Raw genomic sequence first — 21,228 nt, forward strand, 5'->3', positions numbered from 1 at the left:
GCTAGGTAACACGGTCACCACTGATAAATCCATGATTATCGAAAACTTCAATAAGCATTTCTCAACGGCTGGCCATGCCTTCCGCCTGGCTACTTCAACCTCGGCCAACAGCTCCGCCCCCCCCGCAGCTCCTCGCCCAAGCCTCTCCAGGTTCTCCTTTAACCAAATCCAGATAGCAGATGTTCTGAAAGAGCTGCAAAACCTGGACCCGTACAAATCAGCTGGGCTTGACAATCTGGACCCTCTATTTCTGAAACTATCTGCCACCATTGTCGCAACCCCTATTACCAACCTCTCTTTCATATCGTCTGAGATCCCCAAGGATTGGAAAGCTGCCGCAGTCATCCCCCTCTTCAAAGGGGGAGACACCCTGGACCCAAACTGTTACAGACCTATATCCATCCTGCCCTGCCTATCTAAGGTCTTCGAAAGCCAAGTCAACAAACAGGTCACTGACCATCTCGAATCCCACCGCACCTTCTCCGCTGTGCAATCTGGTTTCCGAGCCGGTCACGGGTGCACCTCAGCCACACTCAAGGTACTCAACGATATCATAACCGCCATCGATAAAAGACAGTACTGTGCAGCCGTCTTCATCGACCTTGCCAAGGCTTTCGACTCTGTCAATCACCATATTCTTATCGGCAGACTCAGGAGCCTCGGTTTTTCGGATGACTGCCTTGCCTGGTTCACCAATTACTTTGCAGACAGAGTTCAGTGCGTCAAATCGGAGGGCATGCTGTCTGGTCCTCTGGCAGTCTCTATGGGGGTGCCACAGGGTTCAATTCTCGGGCCGACTCTTTTCTCTGTGTATATCAATGATGTTGCTCTTGCTGCGGGCGATTCCCTGATCCACCTCTACGCAGACGACACCATTCTATATACCTTCGGCCCGTCTTTGGACACTGTGCTATCTAACCTCCAAACAAGCTTCAATGCCATACAACACTCCTTCCGTGGCCTCCAACTGCTCTTAAACGCTAGTAAAACCAAATGCATGCTTTTCAACCGGTCGCTGCCTGCACCCGCATGCCCGACTAGCATCACCACCCTGGATGGTTCCGACCTAGAATATGTGGACGTCTATAAGTACCTAGGTGTCTGGCTAGACTGCAAACTCTCCTTCCAGACTCATATCAAACATCTCCAATCGAAAATCAAATCAAGAGTCGGCTTTCCATTCCGCAACAAAGCCTCCTTCACTCACGCCGCCAAGCTTACCCTAGTAAAACTGACTATCCTACCGATCCTCGACTTCGGCGATGTCATCTACAAAATGGCTTCCAACACTCTACTCAGCAAACTGGATGCAGTCTATCACAGTGCCATCCGTTTCGTCACTAAAGCACCTTATACCACCCACCACTGCGACTTGTATGCTCTAGTCGGCTGGCCCTCGCTACATATTCGTCGCCAGACCCACTGGCTCCAGGTCATCTACAAGTCCATGCTAGGTAAAGCTCCGCCTTATCTCAGCTCACTGGTCACGATGGCAACACCCATCCGTAGCACGCGCTCCAGCAGGTGTATCTCACTGATCATCCCTAAAGCCAACACCTCATTTGGCCGCCTTTCGTTCCAGTACTCTGCTGCCTGTGACTGGAACGAATTGCAAAAATCGCTGAAGTTGGAGACTTATCTCCCTCACCAACTTCAAACATCAGCTATCTGAGCGGCTAACCGATCGCTGCAGCTGTACATAGTCTATTGGTAAATAGCCCACCCTTTCTCACCTACCTCATCGACATACTGTTTTTATTTATTTACTTTTCTGCTCTTTTGCACACCAATATCTCTACCTGTACATGACCATCTGATCATTCATCACTCCAGTGTTACTCTGCAAAATTGTAATTATTTGCCTACCTCCTCATGCCTTTTGCACACATTGTATATAGACTCCCCCTTTGGTTTCTACTGTGTTATTGACTTGTTAATTGTTTACTCCATGTGTAACTCTTTGTTGTCTGCTCACACTGCTATGCTTTATCTTGGCCAGGTCGCAGTTGCAAATGAGAACTTGTTCTCAACTAGCCTACCTGGTTAAATAAAGGTGTTCTCAACTAGCCTACCTGGTTAAATAAAGGTGTTCTCAACTAGCCTACCTGGTTAAATAAACGTGTTCTCAACTAGCCTACCTGGTTAAATAAACGTGTTCTCAACTAGCCTACCTGGTTAAATAAAGGTGTTCTCAACTAGCCTACCTGGTTAAATAAAGGTGTTCTCAACTAGTCTACCTGGTTAAATAAAGGTGTTCTCAACTAGCCTACCTGGTTAAATAAACGTGTTCTCAACTGGCCTACCTGGTTAAATAAAGGTGTTCTCAACTAGCCTACCTGGTTAAATAAAGGTGTTCTCAACTAGTCTACCTGGTTAAATAAAGGTGTTCTCAACTAGCCTACCTGGTTAAATAAAGGTGTTCTCAACTAGCCTACCTGGTTAAATAAAGGTGGTCTCAACTAGCCTACCTGGTTAAATAAACGTGTTCTCAACTAGCCTACCTGGTTAAATAAAGGTGTTCTCAACTTGCCTACCTGGTTAAATAAAGGTGTTCTCAACTAGTCTACCTGGTTAAATAAAGGTGTTCTCAACTTGCCTACCTGGTTAAATAAAGGTGTTCTCAACTAGCCTACCTGGTTAAATAAACGTGTTCTCAACTAGCCTACCTGGTTAAATAAAGGTGAAATAAAAAAAAATATTTTTAAAAAAATGATAAGATTAAAGCAACATGAGATTATTCAGGTCAGACTCCCTAGCATGGTGACTATAGTATTATATTTGTCCTATTTAACTCTTGTAGTGTGTAGTAGTGTGTAGTAGTGTGTACTTGTGGGAATTTGAATGTGTTTGTTGCATATCCCAACTCCCCCTGAGACATCTTCGGAGAGTGGGGTCAAAGCCATGGTCAGCTGTTTTTCTGACTGACCAATGAATCCCAGCCTGTGTGTCTATACAGTATTGGATTGAATCCCAGCCTGTGTCTATACAGTATTGGATTGAATCCCAGCCTGTGTCTATACAGTATTGGATTGAATCCCAGCCTGTGTCTATACAGTATTGGATTGAATCCCAGCCCATTTGTGTTCATACAGTATGCGTCTATGAGGAAATCTCCCTGTTCACGGAGATCACATTCATGGTAAATGTTGCTGAGGTCTGCTCAAGCATAAATTACCTTTAAAATATGCATTATCAGCTGTCTAGTGAGCTGCTCTATAACGTTTATTCCCAGCCTGTGTGTCGACAGTTTACCATCGTTTCTTATTTTGATAGTGGCGTCTCTTCTAGTTCTAAAGTACAGTTGTGTTCTAATATAATGGAACCCTTCTACTTCACAATGGGAGTGTAACAATGGAGCAGAATGTTCTGTTTTCTCTTTTCCAAACTGGTTGAATGGCTAATTTTACCCTGTAGGCACCTGCAACTTACCACAGGTGAGATACATTGCACAATAAACAAGAATCACTTGCCTCCAACCAAATTGGTTTGAATTCTGAATAATTCAGTCCAGTCATTTATTGTGAAAATTTCAATTTGAGTTTAGATACTTTTTTGGGGTCCCATGCAGTTGTTGATCAAACAAATAAACAAATATGGAATTGTGCAAGGTTGCCAAAGTTAAGGACTGCAACTGTAATTGCACTGTTATTATAATGTTGTTACACAACTCCAATCATTCACCATGACCGTCCTACTGGAGGTTCCACTAGACTAGTACATCTCTTACGGCATATGGCTCTGTAGCTCTGTAGCTCTGTACTTTAGCAAGAGGAACTTAATAAGAATGAAACATATTTTTTCTTCTTCGTCATCATCATCACACTTTATTATATTTTTACCGAAAACCTGAAGCATCATTGTCCCAGATCTGTTTGTGCTCTTTGCAACTCTTTTGATCACTATATACTGTAATTGCGTAGCCTGGTCCCAGATCTGTTTGTTCTCTTTCCAACTCCATTGATCACTATATACTGTAGTTGTCTAACCTGGTCCCAGATCTGTTTGTTATCTTTCCAACTCCAGTGATCACTATATACTGTAGTTGCCTAGCCTGGTCCCAGATCTGTTTGTTCTCTTTCCAACTCCATTGATCACTATATACTGTAGTTGCCTAGCCTGGTCCCAGATCTGTTTGTGCTCTTTCTATCTCTATTGATCACTATCAAGCCATGACAATGAGTGACAATGAGATGGAATGATAGCACAAACAGACTGGCACTCAAGTTATTAGTTGCCTAGCTCTTCAAATGCAATTGTTTTATTCTTAAAAATAGAATCTAATCACATTGTATTTGTCACATGCAGTGAATACTACAGGTGTAGACTTTACCATTCAATGCTTACGAGCCCTTTCCCAACAATGCAGTTTAAAAATAATCATACAAATAAAATAGTAACAAGAGGAATAAAATTAAATAGACAAGAATGGAGCTATATACAGGAAGTACCAGATCAATGTGGAGCTATATACAGGAAGTACCAGATCAATGTGGAGCTATATACAGGAAGTACCAGATCAATGTGGAGCTATATACAGGAAGTACCAGATCAATGTGGAGCTATATACAGGAAGTACCAGATCAATGTGGAGCTATATACAGGAAGTACCAGATCAATGTGGAGCTATATACAGGAAGTACCAGATCAATGTGAGCTATATACAGGAAGTATCAGTACCAGATCACTGTGCAGCTATATACAGGGAGTACCAGATCAATTTGGAGCTATATCCAGGGAGTACCAGATCAATGTGGAGCTATATACAGGGAGAACCAGATCAATGTGGAGCTATATACAGGGAGTACCAGTACCAGATCAATGTGGAGCTATATACAGGGAGTACCAGTACCAGATCACTGTGCAGCTATATACAGGGAGTACCAATACCAGATCACTGTGGAGCTATATACAGGGAGTACCAGTACCAGATCAATGTGGAGCTATTTACAGGGAGTACCAGATCAATGTGGATCTATATACAGGGAGTACCAGATCAATGTGGATCTATATACAGGGAGTACCAGATCAATGTGGATCTATATACAGGGAGTAGCAGATCACTGTGCAGCTATATACAGGGAATACCAGTACCAGATCACTGTGGAGCTATATCCAGGGAGTACCAGTACCAGATCACTGTGCAGCTATATACAGGGAGTACCAGTACCAGATCAATGTGGATCTATATACAGGGAATACCAGTACCAGATCAATGTGGAGCTATATCCAGGGAGTACCAGTACCAGATCACTGTGCAGCTATATACAGGGAGTACCAGTACCAGATCACTGTGGAGCTATATACAGGGAGTACCAGTACAGATCACTGTGGAGCTATATACAGGGAGTACCAGTAGCAGATCAATGTGGAGCTATATACAGGGAGTACCAGATCACTGTGGAGCTATATACAGGAAGTACCAGATCACTGTGCAGCTATATACAGGGAGTACCAGTACCAGATCAATGTGGAGCTATATGCAGGGAGTACCAGTACCAGATCACTGTGGAGCTATATACAGGGAGTACCAGTACCAGATCACTGTGGAGCTATATACAGGGAGTACCAGTACCAGATCACTGTGGAGCTATATACAGGGAGTACCAGTACCAGATCAATGTGGAGCTATATACAGGGAGCACCAGTACCAGATCCATGTGGAGCTATGTGCAACAATAGTGTTTAACATGATTTTTGAATGCCTACCTCTTCTCTGTACTTCACACATACAGATAATTGTAAGGTCCTTCAGTCAAGCAGTGAAATTCAAACACATATTCAATCACAAAGACCTGGGATGTTTTACAATTCCTCGCAAAGAAGTTTACCTACAATATGGTAGATGGGTAAAAACTATAGAAAACATGCATCCTGTTTACAATAAGACACTAAATTAAAACTGCAAAAAATGTGGCAAAGACATTAACTTTATGTCCTGAATACAAAGTATTATGTTTGGGGCAAATCCAACACAGCCCATCACGGAGTACCACTTTTCATTTTCAAGCATGGTGGTGGCTGTGTCATGTTATGGGTATACTTGTCATCAGAAAGGACTCTTGTATGATAAAAATTAATTGAATAGAGTGAAGCACAGGCAATATTCTAGAGGAAAACCTGGTTCAGTCTCCTTTCCAACAGACACGGGGAGACAAATTAATCTTTCGGCAGGACAATATCCTAAAACACAAGACCAAATATACACTGGGGTTGCTTACCAATACGCCATGTATTTTAATTAGATTTATTTAACCTTTTATTTAACTAGGAAAGTCAGTTTAGAACAAATTCTTACTTACAATGATGGCCTACCAAAAGGCAGAAGACATCCTGCGGGACGGGGGCTGAGAATAAAAATAATATATAAATATAGCACAAAACACAACAAGAGACACCACAACACTATATAAAGACAGACCTAAGACAACAACATAGCAAGGCAGCAACACAACAAGAGACACCACAACACTATATAAAGACAGACCTAAGACAACAACATAGCAAGGCAGCATCACAACAAGAGACACCACAACACTATATAAAGACAGACCTAAGACAACAACATAGCAAGGCAGCAACACAACAAGAGACACCACAACACTATATAAAGACAGACCTAAGACAACAACATAGCAAGGCAGCATCACAACAAGAGACACCACAACACTATATAAAGAGAGACCTAAGACAACAACATAGCAAGGCAGCAACACAACAAGAGACACCACAACACTATATAAAGACAGACCTAAGACAACAACATAGCAAGGCAGCAACACAACAAGAGACACCACAACACTATATAAAGACAGACCTAAGACAACAACATAGCAAGGCAGCATCACAACAAGAGACACCACAACACTATATAAAGACAGACCTAAGACAACAACATAGCAAGGCAGCAACACAACAAGAGACACCACAACACTACATAAAGAGAGACCTAAGACAACAACATAGCAAGGCAGCAACACAACAAGAGACACCACAACACTACATAAAGAGAGACCTAAGACAACAACATAGCAAGGCAGCAACACAACAAGAGACACCACAACACTACATAAAGAGAGACCTAAGACAACAACATAGCAAGGCAGCAACACAACAAGAGACACCACAACACTACATAAAGAGAGACCTAAGACAACAACATAGCAAGGCAGCAACACAACAAGAGACACCACAACACTATATAAAGAGAGACCTAAGACAACAACATAGCAAGGCAGCAACACAACAAGAGACACCACAACACTATATAAAGAGAGACCTAAGACAACAACATAGCAAGGCAGCAACACAACAAGAGACACCACAACACTACATAAAGACAGACCTAAGACAACAACATAGCAAGGCAGCAACACAACAAGAGACACCACAACACTACATAAAGACAGACCTAAGACAACAACATAGCAAGGCAGCAACACAACAAGAGACACCACAACACTACATAAAGACAGACCTAAGACAACAACATAGCAAGGCAGCAACACAACAAGAGACACCACAACACTACATAAAGACAGACCTAAGACAACAACATAGCAAGGCAGCAACACAACAAGAGACACCACAACACTATATAAAGAGAGACCTAAGACAACAACATAGCAAGGCAGCAACACAACAAGAGACACCACAACACTACATAAAGAGAGACCTAAGACAACAACATAGCAAGGCAGCATCACAACAAGAGACACCACAACACTATATAAAGAGAGACCTAAGACAACAACATAGCAAGGCAGCAACACATGACAACACAGCATGGTAGCAACACAACATAACAACAACATGGTAGACAGTACCGTGCAGTACCGAAGAGCCCTTACTGCTGCTCGATCATCCTATTTTTCTAACTTAATTGAGGAAAATAAGAACAATCCGAAATTCCTTTTTGATACTGTCGCAAAGCTAACTAAAAAGCAGCATTCCCCAAGAGAGGATGACTTTCACTTTAGCAGTGATAAATTCATGAACTTCTTTGAGGAAAAGATTATGATTATTAGAAAGCAAATTACGGACTCCTCTTTAAACCTGCGTATTCCTCCAAACCTCAGTTGTCCTGAGTCTGCACAACTCTATATATTTTACCTCTTGGGGATGTTATTCGAAAACATAATGTAAACTTTCACTGCTATGCGGATGACACACAGCTGTACATTTCAATGAAACATGGTGAAGCCCCAAAATTGCCCTCGCTAGAAGCATGTGTTTCAGACATAAGGAAGTGGATGGCTGCAAACTTTCTACTATTAAACTCGGACAAAACAGAGATGCTTGTTCTAGGTCCCAAGAAACAAAGAGATCTTCTGTTGAATCTGACAATTAATCTTAATGGCTGTACAGTCGTCTCAAATAAAACTGTGAAGGACCTCGGCGTTACTCTGGACCCTGATCTCTCTTTTGAAGAACATATCAAGACCATTTCGAGGACAGCTTTTTTCCATCTACGTAACATTGCAAAAATCAGAAACTTTCTGTCCAAAAATGATGCAGAAAAATTAATCCATGCTTTTGTCACTTCTAGGTTAGACTACTGCAATGCTCTATTTTCCGGCTACCCGGATAAAGCACTAAATAAACTTCAGTTAGTGCTAAATACGGCTGCTAGAATCCTGACTAGAACCCAAAAATTTGATCATATTACTCCAGTGCTAGCCTCTCTACACTGGCTTCCTGTCAAAGCAAGGGCTGATTTCAAGGTTTTACTGCTAACCTACAAAGCATTACATGGGCTTGCTCCTACCTATCTCTCTGATTTGGTCCTGCCGTACATACCTACACGTACGCTACGGTCACAAGATGCAGGCCTCCTAATTGTCTCTAGAATTTCTAAGCAAACAGCTGGAGGCAGGGCTTTCTCCTATAGAGCTCCATTTTTATGGAACGGTCTGCCTATCCATGTCAGAGACGCAAACTCGGTCTCAACCTTTAAGTCTTTACTGAAGACTCATCTCTTCAGTGGGTCATATGATTGAGTGTAGTCAGGCCCAGGAGTGGGAAGGTGAACGGAAAGGCTCTGGAGCAACGAACCGCCCTTGCTGTCTCTGCCTGGCCGGTTCCCCTCTTTCCACTGGGATTCTCTGCCTCTAACCCTATTACAGGGGCTGAGTCACTGGCTTGCTGGGGCTCTCTCATGCCGTCCCTGGAGGGGGTGCGTCACCTGAGTGGGTTGATTCACTGTTGTGGTCATCCTGTCTGGGTTGGCGCCCCCCCCTTGGGTTGTGCCGTGGCGGAGATCTTTGTGGGCTATACTCAGCCTTGTCTCAGGATGGTAAGTTGGTGGTTGAAGATATCCCTCTAGTGGTGTGGGGGCTGTGCTTTGGCAAAGTGGGTGGGGTTATATCCTTCCTGTTTGGCCCTGTCCGGGGGTGTCCTCGGATGGGGCCACAGTGTCTCCTGACCCCTCCTGTCTCAGCCTCCAGTATTTATGCTGCAGTAGTTTATGTGTCGGGGGGGCTGGGGTCAGTTTGTTATATCTGGAGTACTTCTCCTGTCCTATTCGGTGTCCTGTGTGAATCTAAGTGTGCATTCTCTAATTCTCTCCTTCTCTCTTTCTTTCTCTCTCTCTCTCGGAGGACCTGAGCCCTAGGACCATGCCCCAGGACTACCTGACATGATGACTCCTTGCTGTCCCCAGTCCACCTGGCCATGCTGCTGCTCCAGTTTCAACTTCCACCTGACTGTGCTGCTGCTCCAGTTTCAACTGTTCTGCCTTATTATTATTCGACCATGCTGGTCATTTATGAACATTTGAACATCTTGGCCATGTTCTGTTATAATCTCCACCCGGCACAGCCAGAAGAGGACTGGCCACCCCACATAGCCTGGTTCCTCTCTAGGTTTCTTCCTAGGTTTTGGCCTTTCTAGGGAGTTTTTCCTAGCCACCGTGCTTCTACACCTGCATTGCTTGCTGTTTGGGGTTTTAGGCTGGGTTTCTGTACAGCACTTTGAGATATCAGCTGATGTACGAAGGGCTATATAAATAAATTTGATTTAGCAACATTGTTGGGCACAGACAACAGCACACAGGGCAAGAAGGTTAAAGACAACAATACATCACACAAAGCAGCCACAACTGTCAGTAAGGGTGTCCATGATTGAGTCATTGAATGAAGAGATTGAGATAAAATTGTCCAGTTTGAGTGTTTGTTGCAGCTCATTCCAGTCACTAGCTGCAGCGAACTGAAAAGAGGAGCAACCCAGGGATGTGTGTGCTTTGGGGACCTTTAACAGAATGTGTCCGGTGTTGTATGTGGAGGATGAGGGCTGCAGTAGATATCTCAGATCGGGGGGACTGAGGCCTAAGAAGGTTTTGTAAATTAACATCAACCAGTGGGTCGTGCGCTGGTTATACAGAGATGATCAGTTTACAGAGAAGTATAGAGTGCAGTGATGTGTCCTATAACGAGCATTGGTTGCAAATCTGATGTTTGAATGGTAAAGAACATCTAGCCGCTCGAGAGCACCCTTACCTGCCGATCTCCGCAATCTAGCATGGGTAGGATGGCCATTGAATGTTCATGAGTGGCCTAGTTACAGTTTTTACTTAAATCAGCTTGAAAATCTATGGCAAGACGTGAATGGCTGTCTAGCAATGGTCAACAACCAACTTGACAGAGATGTAATCTTTTTTTTAAGAATAATGTGCAAATATTGTACAATCCAGGTGTGTAAAACTCTTAGAGACTTACCCAGAAATACTCAAATCTCTAGCGTGTAAATACTTATGTAAATTAAATAAATGTACAAAAATGTCTAAAAACATGTTTTGACTTTGTCATTATGTGTTGATGGGTGAGGAAAAACAAATATTTTTAATACATTTTTTATTCAGGTTGTAACATGCCGTTGTAACAGACCGCACGCAAATGTACGCAAATTGATTTTGTCCCCCCACACCAAACGCGATCAGGACACGCAGGTTGAAATATCAAAACAAACTTGAGCCAATTGTGTTAATTTGGGTACAGGTTGAAAAGTATTAACCATTTATAGCAATTTAGCTAGCGAACTTGCTGTTGCTAGCTAATTTGTCCTGGGATATAAACATGTGGTTGTTATTTTACCTGAAATGCACAAGGTCCTCTACTCCAACAATTAATCCACAGATAAAACGGTCAAACGAAATGTTTCTAGTAATTGCTCCTCCTTCCTTCAGGCTTATTTTTCCTCTTTGGACTTTATATGGTGGTTGGCAACTAACTTTAATAAGGTGCATTCCCACACCCGACCTCAGTTCATCTTTCAATCACCCATGTGAGTATATACTTCTAAAAACCAATTAGGAGATGGCACGTGGGTATATGCTCCTAAAAACCAATGAGGAGATGGTACGTGGGTATATGCTCCTGTTGTGACTTTACTATGGATTAAATTATACATAAATTATACATGACATGCTATTTAATCAAATCACTTCTCTGTAATTAATATTACCAGATTAAACTAATCAGGTACATTTAATTAACTAGGAAGTTGGGGCACCACGGAATAATCTTTATAGAGCTGTTGTCTTCCGAATAAACTCTTAAAGACCTGGTAATCTTTTATATCAATAGCAGTCAATTATTAATCGTCACTTATTCAGTCTCATCTGAAAGTTGTAAAATTCTTCACTAGCCCTTGCTAACAAGTTGAGTAATAATACAAAAATTTGTTTAATTATTTATTGATTAAATACCTAAAAGAATCCCGCAGAATTACATATACACAGGATGGATCACACATTGATTACTAATCATGTCATAAGAGAAAAAGTCCCTAGCAGACGAAACCGATATTTAAAAAAACTAACATTTATTTGACCTTTATTTAACTTGTTACGGCTTTCTAGTTGTGATGAAGGAGAGTCGGACCAAACTGCAGCGTGTTGATTGCGATCCATGTTTATTTAAACAAACGTAAACACGACTAAACACGAACACTACAAAACAATAAACGAAAACCGGAAACAGCCTATACTTGTGCAAACTAACAGAGAGTACACATAGGACACTAAGGACAATCACCCACGAAATACAAAGTGAAACTCAGGCTACCTAAATACGGTTCCCAATCCGAGACAACGAGAATCACCTGACTCAGATTGAGAACCGCCTCAGGCAGCCAAGCCTATACAAGACACACCCCTAATCAACCACAAATCCCAATGCCTACAAAAACTCCAATAGGACAATACAATAACCCCATGTCACACCCTGGCCTGAACAAATAATAAAGATAAACACAAAATACTTTGACCAGGGCATGACATAACTAGGCAAGTCAGTTAAGAACAAATTCTTATTTTCAATGACAGCCTAGGAACAGTGGGTTAACTGTCTTGTTCAGGGGCAGAACAAAATGTTTTTCCTTGTCAGCTCAGGGATTCGATCTGAGGAAAAAAAGGATTGGGTCTCCTATCGGACCTTGAGAAGCTATGCTATCGTAAATACAGAATCTTACGCATTCTAAATAACCACCCATTCGGAAAAGGAAAATGCAAAAAATATATTTACTCTGAGCTGCGCTTCAATAGATTGTTCGAAGATGGAAGGCTGGGTTGCCAAGCAGAGATTGCCCTTTGAAGAATGTTTCTGGACGTAGGTCGGATACGTTCTCAGTCTGTCGTCATGTAGTAGAACGGATATGGTGTAGTACCTTGTCGTTCTGGAGAGATTGTCTGTCCTTTCCGAGCCCGCGTACCTTTACAGCTGCTGCTGATAACTCGACATCTAGGATGTATCACTTCTTTAGTGAATTAGAGATCAGAGTTCATCCCAAGTTACCGTGCTCATGCTGTATTCTGGCTGGTGTAGTCAAAATTCATAACACTCCTAAAAACCAAAGAGTCACAAATAGAACCAAGTTTTATTTTAACACCTGGCAGAAGCTCGTCGACGCGCGCGAGCAGTGTGTGTGCAATGATTGAATAACATGTATGTGTAAATTTATATTGCAACGTGAGCAGTCTGATCAGCATGTAACACAACAACATGTGGAATAGCACAGTCAGCTCAGCTATCTCCATTGAGACCGTGTCTATGCCTCCATCTAGGTTGGGCAAAACTAAACATGACGGTATTTGCCTTAGCAATCTCACTGGAATAAAGACCTCCTCCATTCCTGCCATTATTGAAAGAGATTGTGGTACCCCACATCTCAAAATAGGGCTACTTAATGTTAGATCACTCACTTCCAAGGCAGTTATAGTCAATGAACTAATCACTGATCATAATCTTGATGTGCTGGCCTGACCGAAACATGGTTTAAACCTGAAGAATTTATGGTGTTAAATGAGGCCTCACACCTCCTGGTTACACTAGTTACCATATCCCCCGCGCATCCCGCAAAGGTGGAGGTGTTACTAACATTTACGATAGCAAATTCCAATTAAAGAAATAGTCATGGCAAATAATATTCACATTTTTGGTGACTTTAATATTCACATGAAAAAGTCCACAGACCCACTCCAAAAGGCTTTCGGAGACATCTTCAACTCAGTGGGTGCCACAGTCATAATCTGGACCTAGTTTTGTCCCATGGAATAAATGTTGTGGATCTTAATGTTTTTCCTCATAATCCTGGACGATTGGACCACCATTTTATTATGTTTGCAATCGCAACAAATAATCTGCTCAGACCCCAACCAAGGATCATCAAAATACCTTGCTATAAATTCTCAGACAACCCAAAGAGTCCTAGATTCCCTTCCAGACTCCCTCCACCTACCAAAAGACGTCAGTGTACAAAAATCAGTTAGCCACCTAACTGAGGAACTCAATTTAACCTTGCACAATATCCTAGATGCAGTCGCACCCCTAAAAACAAAAAAAATGTGTCATTAGAAACTAGCTCTGTGGTATACAGAAAATAACCAAGCTCTGAAGCAAGCTTCCAGAAAATTGGAACGGAAATGGCGCTACACCAAACTGGAAGTCTTCCGACTAGCTTGGACAGATAGTACCTTGCAGTATCGAAGATCTCTCCCTGCTGGTCGATCATCGATCCTCCTAACTTAATTGAGGAAATTAAGAACAATCTAAAATGTATTTTTGATACTTTTCGCAAAGCTAACTAAAAAGCAGCATTCCCCAAGAGAGGATGGCTTTCACTTCAGCAGTGGTAAATTCATGAACTTCTTTGAGGAAAAGATCATGATTATTAGAAAGCAAATTACTGACTCCTCTTTAAATATGCGTATTCCTTCAAAGCTCAGTTGTCCGGAGTCTGCACAACTCTGCCAGGACCTAGGATCAAGAGAAACACTCAAGTGTTTTAGCACTATATCTCTTGACACAATGATGAAAATAATCATGGCCTCTAAACCTTCAAGCTGCATGCTGGACCCTATTCCAACTAAACTACTGAAAGAGCTGCTTCCTGTGCTTGGCCCTCCTATGTTGAACATAATAAACGGCTCTCTATCCACCAGATGTGTTCCAAACTCACTAAACGTGGCAGTAATAAAGCCTCTCTTGGAAAAGCCAAACCTTGACCCAGAAAATATAAAAACTATCGGCCTATATCGATTCTCCCATTCCTCTCAAAAAAAATTGAAAACTTACTGCCTTCCTGAAGACAAACAATTTATACGAAACGCTCCAGTCTGGTTTTAGACCCCATCATAGCACTGAGACTGCACTTGTGAAGGTGGTAAATTACCTTTTAATGGCGTCAGATCGAGGCTCTGCATCTGTCCTCGTGCTCCTAGACCTTAGTGCTACTTTTGATACCATCAATCACCATATTCTTTTGGAGAGATTGGAAACCCAAATTGGGTTGGACAAGTTCTGGCCTGGTTTGGATCTTGTCTGTCGGAGAGATATCAGTTTGTCTCTAGATGGTTAGTCCACTTACAAATCAACTGTAAACTTCGGTGTTCCTCAAGGCTCCGTTTTAGGACCACTATTGTTTTCACTATATATTTTTCGTCTTGGTGATGTCCTTCGGAAGCATAATGTTAACTTTCACTGCTATTCAGATGACACACAGCTGTACATGTCGATTAAACATGGTGAAGCCCCAAAATTGCCCTCCCTGGAAGTCTGTGTTTCAGACATAAGGATGTGTATAGCAACAAATGTAACATTTTTAAGAAACAAAGAGATCTTCGGTTGAATCTGACAATTACACTTGATGGTTGTACAGTCGTCGCAAATAAAACTTTGAAGGACCTCGGCGTTACTCTGGACCCTGATCTCTCTTTTGACGAACATATCAAGACTGTTTCAAGCACAGCTTTTTTCCATCTATGTAACATTGCAAAAATCGGAAACCTTCTGTCCAAAAATGTAAAACTAATCCATGCTTTTGTCACTTCTAGGTTAGACTACTGCAATGCTCTACTTTCCGGCTACCCGGATAAAGCAATACATAAACCTTAGTTAACTACTGACAGTGTAGTGGAGTAAAATAATAATCAAGTGGAATCAGACTGAAACCTTGCTTCCCCAATCTTAGTGATTGAGGGGATTTACAATGGATTTAATCATTAAATTCAAGACTTGCTTGTCCAAAAAAAAGTTGTACTTTTGATTAAAAGTCCCCAATAATTATAGTATTGTTTCTATGCTGTTAAAATGCATATTATTAATAATAAAATGTTAAGAATCCTTGAAAATCTACATTTTAGATGTAACTTATTTTTATGAATTATCCCTCATTTGGAATGATGACATTTGCGCGATCGGTTTCTATCCCTCATTTGCACGTCACGTCAAGGATATCATGTCACTGTGTGGGACTGTGGGTCAATTAACCTTGTTGGAGTGGGCACCCTGATTCTAGTCTGTAAGCTAGGCAGGTTACTGGCTGGGAAGGTCTCCCACTCAGAAGTACGAGATGGGGAGGGGACGGGGGTAGGTTGACCTCAGGTCTCCCCACTGGAAGCCTGAGGTAGGGGGAGCTGGCGAATCTATCAAATAGCGCACCTCTAACTTTGTACAGTACTAATGCAATTATTTGTGCAATTTAGTTTGTGTGTATCTTGTTTGAAGTGCAATAGTGTAATAATCAGGTTCTCTTCTTTATAAGTATAATTCTATTTGTGTATTTGTGTGATGTAGGATTTGTGCAATTTAGTTTGTGTTTTTTGTTAGCAATAGGATAATGGTGTAATAATTCAATTCTCTTTTGTATTTATATACACTTTATATACACTACAATTTGTTTCTACTTTGTTACTTCTTTTTTACATTATTTTTGTATATAATTTAACTTTTATATAGTTTTAAATGTTATGATTATTTATTTGTGTTGTTCCAAATGACTGAATAAAAATGACACTTAGTGCAGAATGGTGTCGTTTTTTGGTGGGAGGGAGTGCTGAAGGGGGGGTTCGCCCAGGGAGCCGTACAAGCTAGAACCGCCACTGTACGGTCTGATATATCACAGCTGTCAGCCAATCAGCATTCAGGACTCAAAACACCCAGTTTATAATGAGCATTATATCACAGGTGTACAAGACTGTTCTCTACTGTGCAACAGCCAACTGCCCCCCTGGGACTAAACATGTTCTTCTGCAACTGGATCCTGGACTTCCTGACGGACCGCACCCAGGTTGTAAGGGTAGGCAACAACACATCTTCCGCGATGACCTTCAACACGGGGGCCCCTCAGGGGTGCATGCTTAGTCCTCTCCTGTACTCCCTGTTCACCCACGACTGCGTGGCCAACCACAACTCCATCACCATCATTAAGATTGCTGACAACCCAACGGTGGTAGGCCTGATCCTTGACAAAAATGAGACAGCCAATATGAAGGAGGTCTGAGACCTGGCAGTGTGGTGCAAGGACAACAACCTCTGCCTCAACGTGAGCAAGACAAAGGACGCACCCATACAAACACAACCCCATACACATTGACGGGGCTGTAGTGGAGCGGGTCGAGAGCTTCTGGTTCCTTTGTGTCACATCACAAACATCACAAACAAACTATCATGTTCCGAACACACCAAGACAATCGTAAAGAGGGCATGCCTATTTCCCCCTCAGGAGACTGAAAAAAATTTGGCATGGGTCCTCAGATCCTCAAAAAGTTCTACAGCTGCTCCATTGAAAGCATGGTCGCATCACTGCCTGGCATCCGACCGTAAGGCGCAAGAGAGGATAGGGCGTACGGTCCAGCACATCACCTCTATACTAGGCAGTGTCAGAGGAAGGCCCAAAAAATTGTTAAAGACTCCAGCCACGTGGTATCGGTACTCCCTGTATTAAGCCTCATTGTTATCTTAACTCTTTTCTTAAAACTGCATTACTGGTTAAGGGCTTGTAAGTAACCATTTCACGCTAAAGTCTACACCTGTTGTATTAGGCGCAAAAAGTCGGGTCCTCTCCTTGTTCGCTCGGCGTCGGTCTTCTAGCCATCATCGATCCACTTTTTCACTTTCCATTTGTTTTGTCTTGTTTTCCTCACACCTTGTTTCAATCCCCTCATTTACTTGTTGGGTATTTAACCCTCTGTTCCCCCCATGTCTTTGTGTGTTATTGTTTATTGTAGTGCTTGTTCCCAATGAGCTCACAACGGGTTATTTTGTGCCCATTTATCTTGTTGTTCTGGTTGCCGTTGGTTGCGGTTTTGCTTAATAAATCTCCGGTTATTACCCAGTTCTGCTCTCCTGCGCCTGACTTCTCTGCCGCCAATTACGCACCCCGCTACAGCATGTGACAAATAACATTTTGATTTGATCCCTCTACTGGTATCATGAGGACAGCTCAAATTGGAAATAACATGTTTGCTGTGATACATAAATTAAGGCTAGATTTTAAGTTCATTTTGGATTTGTGATGCCATATAACAGGTCAAGGGTCAAATCTGGTGAAAACTGTCAAATGTTTATAGATTTATGTGGAATATCCTGAAATGTTCAACAAAAACTGAGTACATCATCAAACATCAACAATTAGACTATAAAATGTCTTCATTGGTTGTTATTTTTTTAAACAGTTATTATGCTTTCAGACATGCATAACAGTCTCATTGGAAATTATCTGTATTTGTGTGTCATAAGGAACATTAATGGTATTTTTAAGTGCCCATAAACCTATTGTATACCTGCAACAGCTGGAACTGGGACAGCTGCCATTCAGTAAATACTGTTTGACTCTAGCACTGAGACCTTGCTTCCCTCCTTTAGGACTACAGGGCGGCAGGTAGCCTAGTAGTTACAATGTTGGGCCAGTAACCAAAAGGTTGCTACACTCTTAGAAAAAAAGGTGCTATCTAGAACCTTAAAGGGTTCTTTGGCTGTCCCCATAGGAAAACCCTTTGAATAACAATTTATGGTTCCATGTAGAACCCTTCCCACATAGAGAACCAAAAAGGTTCTACATGGAACCTAAAATAGGAACAGACGAAGAATCCTTTTGGAACCCTTTTTAACAAGCATGTAGTTCTAATACCTGAGCCGACAAGGTGAAGCAAGGCACACACACACAAAAAAAAAACCACACACACCAAAACTGCTCCCCAGGTGTTCAATACGGCACCTCTCCAATTAAGAGGAGTTGGTTAAAAGTGGGAGTCAAGTTTTTGGTTGGACATTGTGTGCAATTGATGCTAAAAATACATTATATTCAATCATTTTAATATCAGTGATAGAGGGAAGTTGTATCATTATGCTATAGTGTTCTAGTCATTTCATCTCAGTAAAGACAGACATGGGAATTACAAGTAGTCTCGTCTTCTTTTATTTGCCATTCAACAGTAAAAGTTGTTATTTTGCATTACTCAGTAAAAGTCCCTTTGACCACTTATTGTTTCCACATATTGTTTCCGTGACGACGCTATTAAATCTTTATGGTGTTGCTGCTAGAAATGTGTTCACATTTTAAGTTAGAACGATTTGTAAATACATTTGTGAATAAACATTCTTACTGTTTTTCTTTTCTTCTTGGTGGATGTTCGTAGAAAAGCTGTGTTCTGTAGTTCATCAGCTACAGTCCTCAATGTTGGAGGAGAAGACAAAGAATGATCTCTGATCCAACTCTTCAGTTTTAACGATGCCTCAAACTAGTGACTACACCCTGTACTGCTGTTTTATTCGAACAAAGACGTTTCTGAGAAACCTTTGCATGTGTGTGTGCTGCTTATGGCTTTTCAGCGCAGTTATAGGGTCTAAAAAAACAGGATATGGTACTATCAAGTTCTCTTTTACCAGAAGAACAGAGACATTTCAGAGAAACAAGTATGTATGTGCAATTATGCAAGTGTGCATGTTACTGGAGGCAAAGTACGTGCCAAAATAACTAATAACGCAGGTTATCTTTCCTCATGAACCTTGTTCTGCAGGCAGCTCAGAGACAGGAGACATGAGGATTAGAGACATGAGGATCAGAAACATGAGGGACCGAGACATGAGGGTTCGAGACATGAGGGACCAAGACATGAGGGTCAGAGACATGAGGGTCAGAGACATGAGGGTCAGAGACATGAGGGACAGAGACATGAGGGACAGAGACATGAGGGTCCGAGACATGAGGGTCAGAAAGCTATTGTTATAAACTACTCAATTTATTCATTTCATAATAATAATTTGTAGCCTTGTGTTATCTATTTACTAATTAATCCTAACCTGAACTACACTGCCTGACCCTAACCTTAAATTAAGACCAAAAAGCACATGTTGGTTTTCATGAATGAATAAAATAGTAAATAATGGATACTTCTCAGAAAGTTTTACTGTCAAAACAAGGTTGTGCAACATTGGCATATCTTTTTAGTATGGCCATCAACATGTTAACTATTAAAATCAGATCCAACAATAATACCAAGGGCCTAGAAATCCAGGGCTTAAAAAGAAAGGTGTCATTGTACGCTGATTCTTTATGTTTTCTTCTAAGTCCACAATTTCGATCCCTCCACAGCCTCATAGAGGATCTAGATTTCACGTTCTGACCTTAAGTTCTGTTATTATATCTTTGTTTTAGTATGGTCAGGGTGTGAGTTGGGTGGGTTGTCTATGTTCGTTTTTCTATAATTTGGGATTTCTGTGTTCGGCCTAGTATGGTTCTCAATCAGAGGCAGCTGTCAATCGTTGTCCCTGATTGAGAATCATACTTAGGTAGCCTGGTTTCACTTTTGAGTTGTGAGTGTTTATTTTCCGTGTTTGAGCCACACGGGACTGTTTCGTTTGTTTCACGTCGTTGTTTTGTATTTTGTAGTGTTCAGTTTTTCTTATTAAATTATGGACACTTACCACGCTGCATTTTGGTCCTCACCACCTTCCACCTACGACGAGAATCGTGACACTAGATCATTTTTCTAACCTCTGGATTAAAACCAAATTATGAGAAGTGTACTATTTTTGAATTGGATCACAAAAAAAAAATCTACTTTTACATTATCGTGTAGTTTACCAATAAAATTGTCTGACAGTGAAGTGGACATACTTGGTATTCATATCCAAAAATAAATAAATAAATTCACCACAATACATTTTAATAGAAAGTTTGCAAAAATAAATAAGATCGTCCTACCACTGAAAGGAAATTACCTGTCTCTTTGTGTAAAAATCACCCTAATTAACTTTAGGGTGAAATGAAATGTCAGAATAATAGTAGAGAATGATTTATTTCAGCTGTTTTTTCTATAATCACATTCCCAGTGGGTCAGAAGTTTACATACACTCAATTAGTATTTGGTAGCATTGCCTTTAAATTGTTTAACTTGGGTCAAAAATGTTGGTAGACTTCTACAAACTTCCCACAATAAATTAGGTGAATTTATTTATTCCTTTATTTATTCCTCCTGACAGAGGTGGTGTAACTGAGTCAGGTTTGTAGGCCACCTTGCTCGCACACGCTTTTTCAGTTCTGCCCACAAAAATTCTATGGGATTGAGGTCAGGGCTTTGTGATGGCCACTCCAATACCTTGACTTTGTTGTCCTTAAGCCAATTTGCCACATCTTTGGAAGTATGCTTGGGGTTATTGTCCATTTGGAAGACCCATTTGCGACCAAGCTTTGACTGATGTCTTGAGATGTTGCTAATGTTGTAAATGACTATTGCAGCTGGAAAAGGCAGATTTTTTTATGGAATATCTACATAGGCGTACAGAGGTCCATTATCAGCAACCATCACTCCTGTGTTCCAATGGCACGTTGTGTTTGCTAATCCAAGTGTATCATTTTAAAAGGCTAATTGATCATTAGAAAACCCTTTTGCAATTATGTTAGCACAGCTGAAAACTGTTGTTCTGATTAAAGCTGGAGACTTATATTTCCCTC

The 21,228-nt window shown here is 41.4% G+C and overlaps 1 protein-coding gene across 3 annotated transcripts in view; it reads right to left on the bottom strand.

Annotated features, from left to right (window-relative positions):
• Positions 1 to 19,918, bottom strand: part of LOC109884510 (GTPase IMAP family member 7-like) — a 30,245-nt gene extending 10,327 nt beyond the window's left edge. The window contains exon 1 of one of the 3 annotated variants that reach the window (XM_031811614.1): positions 18,878 to 19,918. The gene's annotated coding sequence lies outside the window, so the exon portion shown is untranslated. The remainder of the gene's footprint in view (positions 1 to 18,877) is intronic. The other 2 variants (XM_031811617.1, XM_031811616.1) reach the window with 2 other exon arrangements.
• Between the last annotated feature and the right edge of the window lie 1,310 nt (positions 19,919 to 21,228).

Source organism: Oncorhynchus kisutch, unplaced genomic scaffold, assembly GCF_002021735.2.
Source record: "Oncorhynchus kisutch isolate 150728-3 unplaced genomic scaffold, Okis_V2 Okis01b-Okis20b_hom, whole genome shotgun sequence".
Taxonomy (NCBI): Eukaryota; Metazoa; Chordata; class Actinopteri; order Salmoniformes; family Salmonidae; genus Oncorhynchus; species Oncorhynchus kisutch.